Source organism: Mus caroli, chromosome 4 (assembly GCF_900094665.2).
Source record: "Mus caroli chromosome 4, CAROLI_EIJ_v1.1, whole genome shotgun sequence".
NCBI classification, from domain to species: Eukaryota; Metazoa; Chordata; class Mammalia; order Rodentia; family Muridae; genus Mus; species Mus caroli.
In genome coordinates this window covers 10,135,071-10,156,060 of record NC_034573.1, presented here as the reverse complement: position 1 = coordinate 10,156,060, position 20,990 = coordinate 10,135,071, and the positions used below count along the sequence as shown (strand labels likewise).

At 38.9% G+C, this 20,990-nt stretch overlaps 1 long non-coding RNA gene across 1 annotated transcript in view; it reads left to right on the top strand.

Moving 5' to 3' along the window:
- Positions 1–2,908: 2,908 nt before the first annotated feature.
- The window catches only part of LOC110292103, a 62,027-nt gene continuing 43,945 nt past the window's right edge, over positions 2,909–20,990 (top strand). The window contains exons 1-2 of the long non-coding RNA XR_002377652.1: positions 2,909–3,429; positions 10,097–10,290. This is a non-coding gene — a long non-coding RNA (uncharacterized LOC110292103). The remainder of the gene's footprint in view (positions 3,430–10,096; positions 10,291–20,990) is intronic.

Sequence of the window (20,990 nt, the reverse complement as noted above, 5' to 3'; positions counted from 1 at the left end):
ACAGCTGAGTTATCACAGAGAAAGGAGCTTCAGTTGAGGAAATGCCTCCATGAGATCCAGCTGTAAGGCATTTTCTCAATTAGTGATCAAGGGGGAAGGGCCCCTTGTGTGTGGGACCATCTCTGGGCTGGTAGTCTTGGATTCTATAAGAGAGAAGGCTGAGCAATCCAGGGGAAGCAAGCCAATAAAGAACATCCCTCCATGGCCTCTGCATCAGCTCCTGCTTCTTCACCTGCTTGAGTTCCAGTCCTGACTTCCTTTAGTGATGAACAGCAGTATGGAAGTGTAAGCTGAATAAACCCTTTCCTCCCCAACTGCTTCTTGATCATGATGTTTTGTCCAAGAATAGAAACCCTGACTAAGACACACGGAGAGATGTGACAAAGTGGATAGATGATAGATGATAAATAGATAGATGATAGAGAGAGGTTGGATAGAGATACAGACACATAGATGAGGATAGATAGATAGGCCAAAATCTCTGATAAAGATAACAAGTTGTGGTGTCCTGCATGTGTGTCTAAAGCTGGCCTGTCAGTAAACCACTGCTGATCATGGTGTCAACAACCTAGTAGAGTCTGCAGAACAGTGGATATTTCTGTTTACAGTCACAGAACTGCGGCCCACAAGAAGCCTGGATGACTGACAGCAGAGCTGTTATAACACACTGCCATATGGCTTACAGGAGACTCAAATTCTGTCTAACATGGGCTCCATGGGTTAATTTTGGGTTATCCTGAATGGCAAAATAGAAAAAGCCCAAGCATAGGCACATACAATATTTTAGTTTGCTTCATTTGTTTTGGATTGTTTTAATTTTCAAATGGGTATGATTTTGAATTTTATGGTTATATTACTTCTCTGGGAGAGAGGTCAAAATAAAGTTTTTTTTTCTGGTCACTGGCACAAGGATATGCTGATTTGGGAGAAAGGTCTTGTCTTTGTGTTTTTAGAAAAGGTGATTATGTCTATCCACCTTCCAGAGTAAGGTGGATCAGAGATGAGAACCCCTGAAGAACCAGATTCCAGAGAATCAAACAAAAAAACTTATCTTGATAATACTAAAATTTTGTTTTGTGATTTGTATATTACAGAATATACAGCCTTGGTGAGTCTCATTGTCAGACATGCTGAACTGTCCTGATTGAACTCCTGACATCTTGGACATTCAGCCAGATCCAGTCAGGTCACAAACATCACTGACTAATACAATTGTTGCTGTGTCCTTCTTAAGGTCAACCAACTCCCCCATTTTCCCTTTCCCACCCCCAGATATCTCAACATCCATATTGAGCTTGAAGAAGTTATGAATGGACATCATCCCAGTTTGGGTTGGAGGTGGTTATTCTAAGGTTGCCTTTCTAGGGAATTTAGAAATGGTCATAATTGGAACAGGGAAGAAATAGCTAGAATTGATTGTGTAGCCATAATCTCATTTGGTAGAAATCTTTAAAATAGTTACTAAGTAGAAGTCATAATTTCTTACTTTGGTACAGAATTTATTTTGATATGGAATCAAGGTTTCATTGGTATAAATTTCTTCTATTGATACAAAAATTTTGTAGGTACAAGGCTTGAACCCAGTCCTTCTGTAAATGGCATTATAAACTGATCTGAGATATTTAAGCCTGAGTTAAGGGCCAAATAGCAAATTCATGCTCTGAGTTTATTGTTAGGGTGTTTCCAGATATTTTGATTAGAAATAGCTAAGGTAATTAACAGACAACAGTCCAGATTACTTTACATAGATAGTTGGTTTTCAAAAATGTCAGAAATCCACAGAATGAGATATTTAATGTTATTTATTCACTTATTGTTGAGACAAACCTGCTCCTAACAGCTTCCCATTTGTGGATTCTAAGAAGCAGCTGAGTATCCTACCTTCAGGCTGTACATTGTGAGGCTGTACATTGTGACTAGGTGGTCACTGGGCAGAAAATTGCCTATCTCTCCTGCAGACCTGTGCTGTTCTTTTTTTTAAAAAATTAATTTATTTATTTTATGTAAGTACACTGTAGCTGTCTTCAGACACCCCAGAAGAGGGCATCAGATCTCATTACGGATGGTTGTGAGCCACTATGTGGTTGCTGGGATTTGAACTCAGGGCCTCTGAAAGAGCAGTCAGTGCTCTTAACCACTGAGCCATCTCTCCAGCCCCCCTGTACTGTTCTTGAAAGGACACAATTTACAGGTTAGGACAGAATAACCAAGACAGAATAAGCTAGTTCTTAATAATTCTTGTTTTCCAAAGATCTGTCAGGTGATCCTGGGTCAGAGGCAAAAGACTGATGCTGACTTACTGGGGCTGTATGGGTAGGCAGCTGTCTTTATAACTTGTCTCAGTTCTGAAAGCTGTGTTAGGCTTTCTATATCTTCAGATAATATTGGTCATTCTTGGATTTCTGACAGGGCTGAAAGACTACTTATAGTCTCAAAGACAACCCCGGCTATTTAACACTGAGAGAAAAGATTTGAGGGGATGGTTTTCAGCTGGCATACGATCTAAAGCCAGGTCATTAGTCAGGTGTAGAATTATAAGTCTTTTAAGTTAGGACAGATGACAGTGTTCTATTTTATTGACAAAAATGATGGACTGGGTGTTAGGTTCATCTTGTACTTTAAATTACAAAATGGTAATTTATATCTGAGATAAAAGAGTCTTTTAAGTGGACAGAAAGGGGGAAGTGTTGTGGAAGGCCCTGGTGCTGTTTGTATTTTGATGTTTATTCCACTTTTATTCGGGGGTCAGGGGGAGGTTGTCTGGACCAATGAATAAGTCACATACTCAGGTGACTTCTTGTGATCCATCCCCTAATGAATAAAGGAGCCAATCACTGGGTAAGTAGGTAGGACTTCTGGGTTGAACAGCGGAAGAAAGAATGAAGGAGAGAGATAGGGGCTTTTAGAGGAGGAGTGTGAAAGGACAAGATGTAGCTACTAGTATCTCCCTATTTCAAAGGCAGATCTGCCAGGATTCACCACCAGAGGATTTAGGTCTGATATGGCTTACAAGATTAGGCTTCTAGTTGTTGTGCCCAGTGATTAAGTTACCTTTGTTTCTGACCTAAGTTTGTGTGGTGTTGTCCTTCACACAGCTGCTCGACTGGGTTCCAGAGAGAAAAATATGGCAGCAAAGCGTGGGTTAGCCTGATGTACACCACAGAAGGCCATCAGAGTGTTGAAGCCTGGCGCTAACCTGGTAGCTACCCTCCAGTGGGAACTTAGCAAGCTGGGTAGAGAGATTTTGGAGCTCTGAGTCAGAACTCTCCACGAGATAAGAACAGCCTGCCAGTGCATGGTCGGCCAGCCCGCTGGGGCAGAGAGTAGCTGAGTTTAGCTCAGGAACCTGGTTCCACTTTAAAAATATTTCCTGGGAGGAGAATATCGCCAGGGAGGAAACTTCTGAGTTTTCAGAGACTGGATCAGAATGTAAAGTTCTGGCTTCCCTGGGAATTGTTCTAGCTACCACATTGCTCTGTCGTTCTTGGACTGCGTTATCTGCTTCTTGTGAATATTTGCAATTCCTTCCCACAGTTCTCCCAGTGTGCAGTAGGGTCTGTGGCTTGGTTCTGATAGAATGAGCACAGGAGCAGAACTTTGATAACTGAGGCCCAAGGACCTTTGCATTTCCTTCTCCTTCCTGTGTGATGTGGAAGTTGGGGGACTTCATTTCTGGTGAGGCTAACAGCAACCTTTCCCCCATAATTAATTTCTGTAAGCAGCAGTTCATTAATGAGAAGAATGACAGCACAGAGACTAATGCTTGTGTGTAACTCCAAATCTCTATCACCTTATTTAAAGGTGGACTTGATGACTAGTGGAGACAATAGTTTGAACATCCTTTCATAAAAGAGCGGTGCAACCACCTTAAAATATTTCTGGTTGTGAGAAGACGACACAATTTAAAGGCAGCACATGTTCTCTTTAAGTTTTTCATGCTTGCTCCTGGAAATACTTGATAATTTAGGAAGGCTTATACCATCAAATTAATTACATTTTCCGGATGCCACATGTCTTTTTCTGTTTAAAACTTGCTAGCTCTGAATTATAAGTAACAGTGGAATAGCTATTCACTCCTTCAGCTTACTGAAAATAATAGTTGAAACATCACAAAAATGTCATTTATTCTATGTACAGTAAAAATGTATCAGCATTTTTTCTTTTATGTGCTTTTTTCCTTGTTAAATATTAGAAGACAGTGTCCCAGCTGTAAAGCAGTTTTGTTTTGTAGCTAAGTGAGTGTGAAAACAGAATTATTGTTAGTCTTTTGTAACTAATTTGAGAAAATATATGAGCTTGATTCTAGGGTATTTTGAAGTGCACTGAATAGGAATGTGAATGAGATTGAATAGACCTGGAAGGGTCAAATGCATCCTTGTAGAGTCAGAACCTGAAAGAATGATAGTGAACTTGGTGAGACCACTCCAGACAAGAGTCCAAACTTTCAAACATTCAGCCCTTAGTCCCCGCTTGACTTCTTTTTCATCAAGAGCTGGTCTCATCCTTTTAATAAGACTTACTAAATAAGTAGATGGAGTTCTAGTAACAATATCCCAAATGGATTATTTTTATTGTACTAAAACTAAATATATATTGAGATTTAAAATTTCTGAATGTGTAGACTTTATGAAATAAGACTCAATTATTTTTTCTCCATTAAGATCAATATAATAGGACTTTTTTTTTTTTTAAAAGACGTTTCTGTCACAAAATTGCACTGCAGTATAAAAGAGTAGGCAGGAAAGGAAGTTTTAAAACAGACAAACCAGAATCTGGGGTTTACTGTCTTGCTCTGCATCTTGTCAAGCATGTGAGCTAAAGCAAAGTATTAGTGTATAATCAAAACCAGAGATTAGTGAGCAGCAATGTGTGAGCTGAAATCCATGTCTGGGATGCACACTCCCTTTCATGTGTATCACATCTCTGACTGCTTTTTGCACTGCAAGAGTAAAGGCCCCATGGTCTCACCAAACATACTGTGGGTCATAAAGCTTAAATTGTTTATTTGCCAGCCTTCAGGAAAAGGTTTTCTAACATTTGATCTCGCCCATTGGAATAATAGCAGAATTTTGTATTTAAAGAATTTGTGAAATTAAATAGGATAATGGATGCATATTGCTTAAGACAGTCTGACTCATAGTAAAATCTCATTAATGTCTATCATCATTATTTATAGTCTGTCGAACTTAAGGATTGTATTAGAGAAACAATAAACAGGTGAGACACAGTTCCATTCTCAAGGAATTTCAGATGCTCAGTGGGGACATATCAGGTCCATTTACAATACTATCTCTTCTTACAAATTAGAATATTTGCTATGTAAAGTGATAATGCTTTCATTTCCAAGCCTGCATGGTGACTGCATAAAACTGACTTATTGGTAATTAATATTGTAGTAGTTTTTCTTCCACCTTGTATAGCTGACAGATTCTAATTGTCAGAGGAAGAATGGAGAAATTAAAACCAGAGTTTGAGCAAGAATATTGATTCACTTCTTTTCAGGATCTATAAACAAGTATGAAAAGTAAGGTGTTCCATTCATTTAAGTTGGTACGGTATAAGACCTAAAAGAAAGATTCAATGTCATGTAATAACTCAACATCTGGTTAAAAATAGGTAGGGATAGAACTGACCTTAGCCAATCAAGCCCATTCATAAATGTACCAGGTGTACTTCCTGTTTATACCTGAGTAAAGAGATTTAGTTTCTTGTAGACTCAGAATTATTCAGATAAATTCATTTCCTCTTTCCAGGGAGCTGGAGACATTCCTTTGCTTTGATACCACCAAGCCTGCTTCCCCCACCTCTAATCACTCACTCTGTTACAAAATACAGTCTCTGTAGAGTTGTCCATGACATACAGCATCTTCTTTCTCTACAGAATGGGTACGTGATATGTATAATCTGTGGTCAGGTGCCATGTGTGAGGTGTCATGTATGTAGCCATCCCCATAAACTGAATTTTTTTTTCTGCAAAAGCCCAGCATGCTGGGGGTCTTCCATTACTAAGATAGAGAGACAACCAAGTAAGCTTGCAGGCCTGATTTAAAGCACATTAGGAAATTCTGAAGTAGGTGATCTGTATGTTAATCTGTTAGGTCCATCTCTATGCTATGCACATTCCATTACCAGGGTATGAGGGCTGGAAACTTGCTGGGGAGGTCTGGAAACTGTTACTGAGCAAGTAGCTGAGGAAGTCTGGAAACTGCTGCCGATCCATTGTCCTTGCCCCAGGCCAGGTGGCAGGGCAGTTTCTGAGGCCTGAATTCCCATGGAATTGCCCAGTTCTTGGAAACAGAGATTTAGGCCTCTGTCCCCTTAACTGCCAATTTGAAGCCTGTCATGGAATCAGCCTAGCCTTCGGAAAACCTAGCACCTAATATGAGAATCTCTGCCTCACAAAAAATGCAAAACAAGTCATTGAAGCTCTTGCTTCAAGATGTACCAAGACACAGTGGAGATTACTAGAGACTAGTACAATTCAACACTTAGCCATAATTTACACCTTTGCACTTACCCCAAGAAGAACAGGAGTATTGTGCCAATGATAAAAGTATATGGCAAGAATTGCCAATGCTTGCACTGCAGCACAGATAATATTGTGGAAAATTAATTCACATAGAGCAAGCATCCAACTGACTTTGGCAGAAAAGCACAGGGTTCAAATTGTTGGTCTATTGGGTCAACATTTTTTATAATTATGAGTATTATTTTAGTCTAATTTGACAGCCAATATCCCTATTAATTAATATGCTAACCAAAAGTATGATAAAGTGTTGAAATAATAATTTTTTTAAAAGTCAAATTTGTATGTGCTGCCTGTCATAAAGTCATGTCAATATTCATGGTGTGTACTGCCTCAGGACCCTGTTGACGCTGTGGTCCTGCTGTAGCCAGAGGCAGTGTTGATAACCATAGCCTGTGTTACTAGTTACTTCCATGCAGATGTTGGTGGTCTATGCTGCCACTTGAAATCATGTTGAACTGCTGCTGGCATTATATTGGCATTCATGGACCTTGCTCTGGAGGTCATGTTGAGATCAGTGTTCTATACTGCCACCGGAGACAATGCCAATCTGTCTGTAGCCATGTGGAGGTCCATGCTCCCGTTGAGTGTAAAGGGCAAGGAGCTACTTTTGCAGTGGTAGCAATGACTGCAGACTCACACTTGGGAAAGAGAGGCATAGAAGGTTCCTGTAGCACCATTAATTCCCAACCCTCACCCCTGTTCTCCCTACTCCAAAAGTAACGGCCTAGACAGGAAGCCATTGGGGGTGGAAGGACTCTTAAAAATTGTGATAAGGATGCTCAAGGGTAGCTCTCCATAGTTAATGACTTCTGGCAGAAATGTGGGTGGGGAGGGGCTCAGTTTTCTTTAAGGGGCTGGTTACTGGGAGTTTGGCAGTACTCCAGTGTGTATATGGGTGACACAAATTAAACTTGTGGTGTTTTTGTTATAGTTGTTCTTTTGTGTTTTTTTTTTTTCTTTCTGAGTGGGGGTTAGTAGTCACAAGGATCAGACCTGAGAGGACTGGGAACTGAGTGTGATTGGGGGTTATTATGTGAAATTTCCAACCACTAAACATGTTCTATTGGAAAAAAAAGAAACAAATAAATAATTCCAACATTTTATTCTTAACCCCTGAAGATTTTCCCCAATTCAGATTTTTAGTAAATTAGTTATGTCACATCACCATAATCCAGTTTTCTAACTTTGCCGTAACCTTCCAAATTCCTCTTGTGTCCATTTACAATTTACTCTTGTTCCCAACACTCGCCCTAGGCAACCACTGATCTAATTTCAGTCTTTATAAATTTGTTTTTCTAAACACATATAAGCCAAGGCACAGAGTGTATTGTATTCCATGTCTGAATTCTTTTAATTGGAATAGCATTTTTAAGCTACACAGTAGTGGTTGAATATTATTTTATTTTGTGAGTTTTTGTTTGTTCATTAACTATTTGATGGATATTTGTACGGGTTACAGTTTGGGATATTCTTAGTAGTAATAGCTCACACATAAATAAAAATTATCTATACATTATATATGTGTCTACATTTTTACTGTTTCTATCTCCAGTAACAATCTCTGTTTATCCCATTCCTACTGAAAATTTTCTTCCTGACAAAGCCTCTACCTTCATATCTGTTTTGTATGTGACTTATTGAGTCCATTGTGAGTTGATGCATGAGCAAGGCTATGGATTATTTACTAGAGCATGGGTAACTTATCAGTGGTTACGCCACTGAATACAACAATACCTTTTAAACTGAGCCCCCAGTAACTGCTGTTAGTCTTTGTGGAGTGGTGAGGCTTTGTGTGCCTCTGTCACTTGCACTATAAAATGCTGGCTACCAAATCTCATCAGGTCTTGTGTAGGAAAGCACACCAGCAATGAGTTCACAAATGCAATGGCCGTCTCATCTCACAAAGAATTCATTTGATATAGTATGTCTTCTATCTTCTGGCTCTTATGGTCTTCCACCTTCATTTGTATGAAATTCCTTGAGACTTGGAATGGGTTATGTAGGTGTTCCCTTTAGGGCTGAGAACTCTATAATCCATTATTTTTGGTATGTTGACCAGTTATAAGTCTTGGCATTGAGCACAGCCTACTGCAATACGAAACTTTTCTGACCAGCATGGAGAGCAGCACTAATCCATGTGTATGTAGAAGGCAGTTTAACAACATGTCCCTTTAGTGAAACAATAGCAGTAGGCTTCTTGGTATGGCCTCTGAGAACCTTTTGGCCACAGGCACTTGACCAGATTTAGAGTAAGGTATGAATTCCTTCCCTTGTAATGGGCCTTTAATCCAAAAGTGGTTAGTTTCCCCTATAACAGTAAGCCACCATTACCCCAGGAGCACATCTTGCCAATAAATCATTGCTGTAGTTTACAGGGGTCACTCAGACTGTTAATGACTTTCCTCTGCTAAGAGCCTGTGTAGCAGATTCTGGCATGGTGAAGGTTGCCCAGGAGGGAGGAAGCTTTCAGTTCAGGCCCAACTTGTTGGGTTTTTGTTTGTTTTGTTTTTTTTGTTTTTCGTTTTTATTTTTTGGTGTTCTGTGCTGAATGTGCATTATTTTAAGCAGTAGGGTCTTTCCTATACGTGGCTTTATGTGAACAGAAGTGCTAATGTTGTTTGAGCACACATGGAGTTCACTGTTATTTTATTTTATCTTATCTTATCGGTATATAATTCGCTAAGATACTATCCTTTTCCCTGTTGAATTGCACTGACATGTTCACTGAAAATCAATTGGTGTAAATGTAAGACTTTACTTATGAACTCTTAATTCTTTTGTTTATCTATATGATATCGCTGTATGTAAGCTACACTGTTAGTATTAGTTCTTGATATTAGCAGTTTAAGTCCTCCAATCTTGTTATTTTAAAAGTTACAATGAAAATTATTCATGTCTGTATGCCCACATGTTTTAAAGTCAGCTTGATATTTTAGTTCACAGTTAGGTAGTGGTAGTGTATACCTTTAATCCCAACACTCAGGTGAATTTCTGTGATTTCTAGATGGGTTTGACTTACAGAACAAGTTCCTGGACAGGCAAGGCTACACAGAGGAATCCTGTCTTGAGGGAAAAAAAAAGAGATAGGGCTGGGGATGTAGCTCTGTTGGTAGAGTATTTGCCTAAGATGAACAAGACCCTGGCTTGTGTTCAGTCCTCAGCACTTTTGTAAACTGAGCATAGTGGTGCACATCTGTGATTCAAGAATTCAGGAGCAGAAGCAAAAAAAAAAAAAAGAAAGAAAGAAAGATTTCAAAGAAAGCCTTGGCTACATGGTGTATTAGAGGTTAGCCTAGGCTATATGAGACTGTCTCAAACAAATAAAAATAAGGAAATATTTTTAAGCTATGTAGGATTTTGATGAATTTGAAGATAAATTTTGGAACATGGCCATTTTATCTGTAATGACTCCTCTTATTTATGATAATATCTGTCAATTTACTTTTGTCATCTGTAATTTGCTATCAGCAATAAATTATAGTTCCTGTATACACACCCAATCCTTTGTTAAGTTGTTTATGCTTTTGATTTGAAGAACCTAAGCATATTTATAACACTCTCTTTCAGGCTAACCTCAACTTAACTCAGATTGTTTTTTAAAGAACTTGAGGGGAAGGAAGATGACTCAGCATAGAGAGGAGCTTGCCACTAAACCTGACAACTTGATTCTGACCCCTAAAACCCACATGATAGAAGAAGAGACTCAGTTCCCTCATGGTGCCTTCCGATCTTCACTTGTACACAATGACATATGTGCACATGTATATGGAATTAATCTTTTAGTGTAAATATATTTAAAGAAACATGTGCTTTTATTTAACATTCAGCATGTTTTAATATTTCAGATGTCCCAGTTAAGCTTAATTTTCTTTACTTATACTACCTATACTTACAAATTCATGTTGCTATATTCTTACCATTGATACTATAATTAAAATAATTTATATGCCATAATTAGAGCATTGCTTAATTTTGAATGTGTAAGTAAGGGGCAGATTTTAATTCCAGCCTTCTTTTCCAAATTATAGATGAACCATAAACACAGAGCTTGTTAGAAACAGAGGAGCTCAGGAATCATTTTAGACACATTGAGTTAAGATCCATGGTTTTGCTCAGGTCACTCATTTGTACACCAAGGATTCACAAAATCTGGACTTGGTCCTCATAAGGTTTTTTACTTCTTCAGTTTTAAAATATATACAATTTCAAACCTTTGTAATTGAAAAGTACGATAGAAGCTCCTCTGGGATGTCATTCTCTCAAGGAAGAGAGTAGGGAGGAGCACATGGGATGGTTTGGAGGGAAGAAAGAATAGGTTCATGATGTAACTACATTGTAATGTCAAAAAATAAAAGAGCAAATAAACAAACAAATAAAAAATGATCCAATAAGACGCTAGAACCATTAGTGACACTCTCCCCTATCATACTATAGCAGTTTTGATTGCTATATCTATTGAACAAAATGAACAGAATTCATAAAATATTTTCTAAAGGAAACTTTGTTTGGCAGTTTCACTGTCCTATCATTATTACCAGTATTAAACTTTAAAAATTCTGAGAACCAATATTTGGCAGTTCCATGAATCTTTGTTCAGGGACATTTTACTCTATCAAGCTATAAAAGACACTCTAAATTCAGAAGTTAACATATTCAGGTTCTTCCTTCAAAGACAACCATTTTCCCATAACAATCTGGGCTCTGAGTGTAAGCAGCAAACAGGGAAGGGCAACTCCTTCCCTCATTTGGGCTTCCCTTTGGCTCACCTAATAGTTGCTGACTTGCAAAGTGATGGCCAGTCGGGAGAGGTGACCTACAAGCAGGTAAGGCAGGTGGGGTGGCTTTTGTTTCATCAGTGATGCTGCAGATTAGCTTCCAGTCTTCTCAATTTAATCAGCTTTCTTCAGCCACTGCACAGACCTGCTTTTAGACATCCTTTCTGGACAGAATACTTTTAGTTCATATGACCTTGGAAAGTTGGTATGGTAGTTTGGATATGGTTGTCCTACGAAAAGTGGCACTATAAGGAGGTGTTGTCCTGTTGGAATAAATGTAGCCTTGTTGGAAAATGCCTTGTTGGAAGAAATATATCACTGTGAAGGCAGGCTTTAAGGTTCTATAGTCAAGCTCAGTCTAGTGCAGAATAGAGTTCCCTCACAAGTGCCTGTGGACAATTTTCTTTCTGGCTGCCCTCAGATTAAAATGTAGAACTCTCAGCTCCTTCTCTTGCCCCATAGATGCTTGCAAGCTGCCATGTGTCCCACAGTGATGATAATGAATTGAACCTCTGAAACTATAAGCCAGTCCCAATTAGATGTTGTCTTTTTAAAGAGTTGCTTTGGTCATGGTGTCTCTTCACCATGGGAAACACTAAGACACTTGGACTCAACCAATTATAGAATTATTAGCTTTTTGCATTAATACCATGCAAGGAAGCTGTAATGAGAATCTACTCCAAATGTTCCAGATATGAAGGCACATTTCAAGTTATTCTAGAGGTCCTTCCATGCAGGTGTTTATGTTCTCCTGTTTGTTGCCCATGAAAACACCTAAGACAACAGCTGTTCCCTAAAGAGACTGAAAGGGCTTTTCCTCTTCAACAGCTCAGAGGAGTTGTGGATACTGAAAGGAGACTTGGAAAAACCAGATTCAAAGTCATCAAACCCAAGGTTACCAAAAAACTTCATGAAGAATAAAACTACAAATGTGTTCCTTTTATTCTCTAGCTATTCTTTTCCCACATACAGGAGCCACTGAGGTAGTTATTTTAGTCAGAAACCAGTGACATGTGGCTAGCAGAACACATAGACACTAACCTTGACATTTTCACCCCCCAGAAAGCTACATGTATGTCAATGAATTAGCATCGATGAACATCCATTAACACCACTGAATCTTCACATTTTTTCCCAGTTTCCAAAAATTCTCCACGCTCCTCACTTTCACTGTCTCTCTTTTTTCTGCATCTCCTTTCTCACCTCATTCACTTTATAAAATGAGAAAAAGGAATATTTATGGGTCAGGGGGAGATCACACAGTGCTTCCAAGTGCTTTCCCAAAAAGAAGAATAAATGTTTTTTTTTTTTTCACCCTTGATGATATTGGTAGTTTTGAGTTCTTGATTATGTGGAGGCACTATCTCGTGTTAATACTTTACAATGTCTTTGTGTCTGAATGACAAGCTTGGAAGATAGCGAGAGAATCATCAAAGATGTTTGGGCTTGAGGCCAAGGAAGAGAACAAGAGCACATGAAATGATTCTCGAAACTGAGGGTAGAGCTACGCTGTGAAACATCTGTTGGCAGCAACTCCCTTTCTTCTTTGTAGGTAGCATTGCCTTTGATACATTCCTCCTTTAACATTCTTGACTAATAAAGCATATTGAAAAGAAGCAGTCTTGTGAAATTTTTGATGTTCATTTCTCTACAATTTAAACTCATGAAACTCAGCAGTGCCCTTTTCCAAGCATTAGGGTTGACAGCCTTTATCAGAGGCTTGTACAGCATAGACCTGCTGAAGTTAAATCCTAAGAAACAGACTGAAGGACTTCTGGAGGACAAACTGATTGAGAGTTGAGTTAATTTCTGTCCTTTTGACTAACCATGTGACAATGGAGCATGGCCAAAATAAATGGAGCACAGGAGACTGGTCCTTAGTCAGGTGAGATGATCCTTTATTACCTAGGTGAGAGCAAAGTCAAGTCCCTGACAACCATGCTGTGTGATTGAATTTTCTGCTACATTTGTGCTGCCTCACTGAACTAAGGAACCCAGTCATTCTTGTATTATGGTAGTTAAAGGACACAAGTCATTGAAGGCCTTTGGGTAGCAACATCTGGGTGATACCTCACAGTACAGAAAAAGCCTCAAGGAGCTGTGCCTCAAGTAGTTACACATCTGTTTCACCTTAGAAAATATGGTGTTCTTTTTGTGAGGATGTCCTTGAAGAATATTTAGCTGTTGATTGCATATTTCACCATTTTTCAAAACTATTGGTCGAACACTGTGAACACATGTGGTGAGCAACATTCTAAGAATTGTTTGTGTCTTAGAGATAGTAGATTTTTAGATCTAATAAAGGCAGGCCCTTGATATGAAATATATTATTTGTAAATGGAGTGCATGTTCTTTGTGAATACTACAGGATCACAGTTAATCACAACAGTTTTTGACTTCTGATGTGAGAAAAATTGCCATGTCATTTCTTAGTTCTATTCTGATAGAACTCTTCCTGAGAATTTGTTGATCTTGCAAAGATAACAGAAAAGAAAGTGGTTATCTTGCAGACTGGTAAATAAAAAAACAAAACAAAACAAAAACAACCCACTGACATCTTTAACTAATACAGTCATGAAGGAGTTAAGTGCTTCCACTGGGCTGAGTTAGATAAGGGCCTATAGTTATATACCCAACTTATTGAAAGAATAGCTATATACATATGATATAAAATCAACCTCATAATGCTAGGCTTATGATTGCTCTCCAAATTAACTACCTCTACTAATTGCTTAAAATTGCCCAGAAATTAGTATCCAGACTTGCTTCTACTTGAGCAAGAGGGAAAAACAAAAAAATAAAACAAAAAAACAAACAAAACCTAAACAGCTAAATAACGGATAGGAAGTGTGAATATCCCAATATAACTACAAAACAAATCCCACAGGCTCTAGATACAACTATGGGTCACCTTTCATTTCCCCACAGATCCATTCATGGAGTATCTACTTCTATTGTAGGAGTTTTAATGGAGGCTGAGGAAGAAAAGTTTGCATGACAGGACTCTCAGATACACAGTGGAAATCATATACTTTCCTCTGATTTTATTCATAACACATGGATGCAGTGCTGAATAAAAAGCTTCAGGTCAGAAGACAGTAGGTACAAATGTCTCGTGTAGACCTTCTAAGATCCAGAGAGAAATGGTTTTCAGATTAGTGGAATACCGTTGTCAGTAGAACACTAGATATGATGTCAATCTAGACAAGAAGAGGAAGACAGGACAGGAGTCTTAGCCTGAGGCCCAAGTGGAGACAGTGGGGTCAACAAGCAGTTCTAACTCAGAAAGCAAGCTGCAGCTTTCCCAGCCTTCCACGTGCTCATCAGCAGCCAGCTGTCTGCTTTCTCACAATTAACCTGTATTGTACACTTGGGATTCTTGAGATAAGAAGTTTCCCCAAGTTTTAGCTTCAGAATACTTGCATGTACTTAATGCCATATTTTAGCTGGCATCCAAGGGAAACATAAAATTCATTACATTTCATATATATCTTAGAGATAATTCCATATAGTAACTTTGGTGTACATACATTTAGATTGTGAGGTTAGGTATGACATTTTCAATAGCGGCATGATAATGTTTTTCAAATGTTTTAGAACTTGGAGAGTGTTCCATTTTAAATTTTGGAGTGTTGGATGCTAAATACAAAACCAGTACTATCTTTCCCAGTTTATAGGTTAGAAAAACAATAGGCACAGAAGTTGTCTATCTGATCCTGGGTAACATGATCAGCGTGAACAAGAACACAGCAGGAAACACACTGAAGGGGGCTATGATACTGCCCATGTTCCTTCCCAGCAGCATTCCCACTACATTATTCAATGATGTTATTAAATAAAAGCACACGCAGCAGTTTATTTTCTGTTATCTCTGATATGTACTAATAGACATCATAACTCCAAATTTATCATAAAACCAAGAATTTAATGTATAAATTTTTCCCATTCTAAAAGCACCTGTCTCTGTATGATTTAAGAATTCATTTCATTAATTTCATGTTCTTTTAATAACCTTAAGTAGAATTTTTTAAAAGTTTTCTTGGCATCATTTTATTTAAAAGAAGGTGGCCATGAGAATCTGGGGATTGCCTCTTTCTTCTGAGCTGTGTTACACTGACTTCTTCATGCTCATCCCTACATAGAGCTGCCTTTGTTTACCCAAGAGTGATTTTTAAAAGAATTTACTTTTAGATTGATGTGAGGTGCTGGTCCATTGTTTTATTTTCAAGTGAAGTAAATAAACTGGATTTATCGAGGTTCTATTAAACTAAATTTTGTATTTTGTTGCTTGCAGTCAGTAGAAAGGGACTGTGATTCAAAACACTGGAAGACCTTTGCAGCTAATCACAGCACTGGTCCAAAGTGTCACAGTTTCATAATGGATGATTCAAGGAGCCCAATGGAGCCTTTGCAGAAGTGCTTTGCCCAGATGGTGTTCTGAGAGCCTCATTTTCCCATCAGTATGGTACTTTGGGCTGCTCTTTTGTGTATCCTCTCATTCCAACATCACATTCCCTAGGTCTTGCCTGTGTGTGTTTTTCTAATGTAGAATAATGAATAAACTGTACTCCCCTTGGTGTCTCACTCAGTATTTCAGATTTGTATATACATTAATAATAATTGTGAAACATAACCTAGGAATCAGATATTATGGTTTTACCCTGCTTGTCACTATACCTTTTTTTTAAAGAAATCAACTCCTTTCTTTCTATCCTCAGTTTCCCATCCTGTAATTTGAGAGAAATGGTGCTCTTCTCTGTAGGACTGCTGTGCAGCTTCTAAGAGTTGGTAAGGCAGCAACAGTCCATGCCAACAGTAGCATGGTTTTCTAAGGAGAGATTCTTCTAAAATCTCTTCTGTACATATGCCAGTGACCCTTAACTCCCAATCAATACCCAAAAGGATCCTCATGGATACTTTTGCATTTTTGTCTGTTTTTTTGTATGTTACACAGCTTTGTAGAGAATGATTCTATTCAATATGTTATCATCAACTTGACTTAAAAGCTACTTAAGTGGATTCACTTTGGTAACTTTAGAGAGTCTGGGAATCATCTTCTGAGGTAGTTTCTCATGTCCTATGTTTACATTTGCCTCCCCTCTCTATTTATGGGGGGATACTTTGATAGGAAAATAGTAAAAGAAGATCATGGGATTGAGAGCCTGGGGAAAAGTCCAATTAAGAAGACTAAAGACGTTGGGCGGTGGTGGCACACGTCTTTAATCCCAGCACTTGGGAAGCAGAGGCAGGCAGATTTCTGAGTTCGAGGCAAGCCTGGTCTACAAAGTGAGTTCCCGGACAGCCAGGGATATACAGAGAAACTCTGTCTTGAAAAGAAAAAAGAAAGAGACTAAAGACTATTATTCACTGTGATTGGACTGGCTGAATATTCCAGATCTCTTCTGCTACATAGGTTCTAGTCCTTGTGAGATCTACAGTGTAATATTTTGTCCTAAATACTTCCATTAATCCCTAAATTAAATAGCTTTTCAAAAGTGGAGTAGGCCTTGGAAAGGCAGATTTAATGAATTTCTTTCTGCTACCCACCACTGTTCCTCTGTGTAATACCACTGTCTGATGGGAAAAAAATTTCTCAACAAAAAGTACTTTTGAAAAGGCTGTTTGTGGTTATAATGAGCAGTTGTGATCTTCTTCACAGCTAGAAATTAAGAAAAGCAGCTCCTATATCTCCAACTTCAAACAGCATTAGATCAGGCAGGAGGAAGGAAGGAAGCCAATTGCTACTCCCATGGTTCTATAAATCACAGAGAGAACCTGTAATAGTTGAAGTCAGAAGGGAGCAATAGGGTAGTCACTTCCACAAACTATTAGTCCATCAGACTCCTGAGCTGTGCTTTTTATAACTATCCCTCTTCCATGGCTCCTTGTTCCACCTTTAAAAGTGAGCCTCTCTGTCTAGACTTTAGGGCATCTTAACTTCCTTCCAACCACAAAACTCATCTGAAGCCCCAAGTGGGGACTGGAGAGGCTCCCTCCGGTGGGCACTCCAACTCTGCCAATTAGGTAGGAAATAGCTTACCATAACTGAAGCAGTTTGAGTTTGATTAACTGGTCTGCATTAGGCAAAAAGGCATTAAGTGAAATGGCCCTAATTGGCTAGGTGATCTAGATGCTCACACATCTGGGGCAATATCTCCTTAATTCTACAGTAGCCATGGGCTGTCTCACCAGCTCATGCCCATTGACTACAGCATAAGAGAACACATTATCTACTGCTTAGAAATTGCTAACAGATCTCTAGCTGTGTCTGTCCAATTCTTTTTCATAGAATCTGAGATACAAGGCTGCCAGAGGGCAGTGTTCCCAAATTCTCATTGCTATTCCCCCAAGTCACCGAGCTAGTTGACCTCAGATCCTTCATCTTTAAAATGAAGAAAATGGACCAGATGCCCTTGAACAGTCTTTCTTGCTTTGCTATTTAATGAGCTGATGCCAAGCTTGTTCTCTGAAGCATTGATTCGAATAGATTTCCATCCCTCTAGTGAGCAATACAGAGTTGGTATTAGCTCTACTTCTGAAGTGTCAACAGGTAGGATTACTGATCCTCCCACTGATAGTACAGGAGAACATCTCAGACAAGGTTTCGGCTCATCCTCATTCTCCGGATACAGAGCAAAGATCTTTACCCTTAGACCTGGATTTGGCTGGTACCCAAGCTTCTGCATTCAATCAACAGAAAAACAACAGCACAGTTCCCTCAAACATTTGAACTGTTTTCCTCATTTGTAATGAGAGAGCCAGATTGTTATAAAGATTAGAATATGTGTGTGCAAAGTGCCTGGGCCAGAGCAGCTTCTCAGTAATCACCAGGGACAACTTTGCTCCTGACACTGGACAATGCCTCAGTCTCTTACCTTATTGTCCCCTGCCCCCCTTTTCCTCATGGAGCAAGAGAGACAGATGAGATAAAGACCAGACCTGGGTTCTGAATTGTCAGGTCATTATAGAGTCCTAAAAGCCTAAAAGCCTCCTGCTACAAAATATATTCTGTTTATTAGATGCATTTCAGCCTCATTTCCCCAACTTGAGCTCTCCTGCAGCTTTACTCTTTCAATTTTTTTTTGTGAAAAAGAATTTGCAAAAAGCACAGGGATAATTGCTAAAGTTTCTCTCTTTTTTGACAGTAATTCAATGCCTTTAACAAAATTTATAATCCTTTTGTACCTAAATGTTTATATGTGTTGTAAAACCATAATGTAAAAGTCTATAAACATTTTCACATGTTCTACCAGATCAAATGTGGTACATGTGATAATAATTAGAACCACCAACCTAACATATTGTGGAAAATGCCACATATGCATTCAATTATGGTTTCTGACTTTTCAGGCATGCATTCAGGGAAGAAGGAAGTGGCTTTGTATTTAACTTCTTCACTGCTAACAGACTATGCATGTGTTCTGGCAAGATTCTTGGGAAACATCTGTCTAAAAGGAACATTGGGGAGTTAATCGACATCTACCCAGCCCCAGCAACTGCTGCATGGCCATGCTGTCTCCATTAATGTTCTTAACTGTGTCTGCTTTAAACAGAGTCAGAAGACATACTATTGATTCAACCCTTGAATAAAAAGGCAGAGCACAAGCAAAACACAAACGGCTTTATTTACAGGAGAGCTTTATTAAGTTGGTAAACAATTTGGCCTCTTTTTCCAGGAAAATTCTTTGTAGTGGGTGCCAAGGCTGGAGTAAGGAGCAGTGTTATGAGGGGGATGGTGGGAGAAACATTTTGCAAACATGTTTCCAATGGTTCAGACTGAAAGAATGGAGATGGACAAAACTGCTCCACAGAGCTGTGTGGGAGAAAGTTGGGTGGACAACAAATAAGACAACTGTCATTTTGACATGGCTTCAGTCCTGGTTGGAGGAAATATGATGAAGAATTTTAAGTATAATGAAGAACCAAATATATTAGAGGATTTGGTTGGAGTTGTGACAATAGAACAGGATTGGGTGTCCTCAAGGTTTGAAAGCAGGATTTGAGTTACTGTACACTAAAACTTGCCAGATTAGGAAAAACACAACAGGAATACAATGTCTTGCTTTAAGCTTCATGTTGAATTTGCCCACTATTTCTTTTTGTTGTTGTTGTTTAATAGATATTTTCTTTATTTACATTTCAAATGCTATCTCAAAAGTTCCCTGTACCCTCCCCCTGCCCAGCTCCCCTACCCACCCAGTCCCACTTCTTGGCCCTGGTGTTCCCCTGTACAGGGGCATATAAAGTTTGCAAGACTTAGGGGCCTTTCTTCCCAATGATGGCCGACTAGGCCATCTTCTGCTACATATGCAGCTAGAGACACAAGCTCTGGGGGAACTGGTTAGTTCATATTGTTGTTCCACCTATAGGGTTGCAGATCCCTTCAGCTCTTGGGTACTTTCTCTAGCTTCTATACTGGGGGCCCTGTGATCCATCCAATAGCTGACTGTGAGCATCCACTTCTGTGTTTGCCAGGCACTGGCATAGCCTCACATGCGACAGCTCTATTTCTTAACTATTCTACTTCTATAACACACCTGGCAACTTTAATGATAAGTAAAGAAACAGACATTGGGCTACCAAGTAACTGACAAAGTACCAGCAAAAACTTAAATTGCAGAAAACAAGTAATATATCATACATTGCTAAGCTTGTCAATCCTAGTCAAACAAAAGTTTTTCAGGAATGCCTTTATTGTTATTATTTTTTTATTTTTTAATTTTACATGTGTGTGTGTGTGTGTGTGTGTGTGTGTGCCTGCAGAGGGCATTGTAATCCCTAGAACTTGGGTTACAGGTTAGAACTTTTCACATGGGTATTGGGATGGGAACTCTGATTCTTTACAAGAGCAGAGAACTCTCTCAAGAACTGAGCCATCTTTCCAAACCTAGTTATTTTGTGTGTATGTATGTGTATGATGTATACAATATATATATATACATGCTCATGCACACACATATGTATATATGTTTAAGCACAAGTGTGCTAAAGTTTGTGTGTGGAATCAGAGGATAACTTTCAGGAGTTTCATGTTGTTTCTGGGGGGTCAAACTGGTCATCAGGTTTGGTGGTGAAAAATTTTATCCACTGACCCATGTGGGTGGTCATCATACACCCAGAAGGACAAAGGAATTCAGAAAAGAAAAGAAAGTAGCTCAGACTAGGAACACGCATATAAGGGCAACATAGCCACAGCAAGTATGTTTTTGTGCAAGGACTGTCAGGACAAAATACCATAAGCTGGAAACTTCCACACCCAAAACCTGTTTCCTCACACTTCTAAAGGCTAGACATTTAAAATAGTAAGCAGGGTTGGTCTTCTGTGAACCCTCCTTTGCCTGTAAGTTGCCATCTTTTAAACATCTTCATGTGTCTTGCCTGAGTACACATATGTGTCCCAACCTCCTGTTCATATACAAACATGGGTCATAATAGTCAAGAATCCACCCAAAGACTTAATTTTACCTCAATTACCTCTAGAAAGATTTTATCTCCAGCGTTGTCATGGTCTGGGGCAGCAGAGGAAAAGACTGTATGACCCACATTTATGAGAGACAAAAATTACTCATGTTGTTGGTTCCTGCTATGACACCAAATTGAAATTAATTCCATTAAATTCTGTGGACATTTATTACTACTTAGAGTAGGTAAAGTTTTTTAAAAAATTAGAATTTGCGTATATTCTT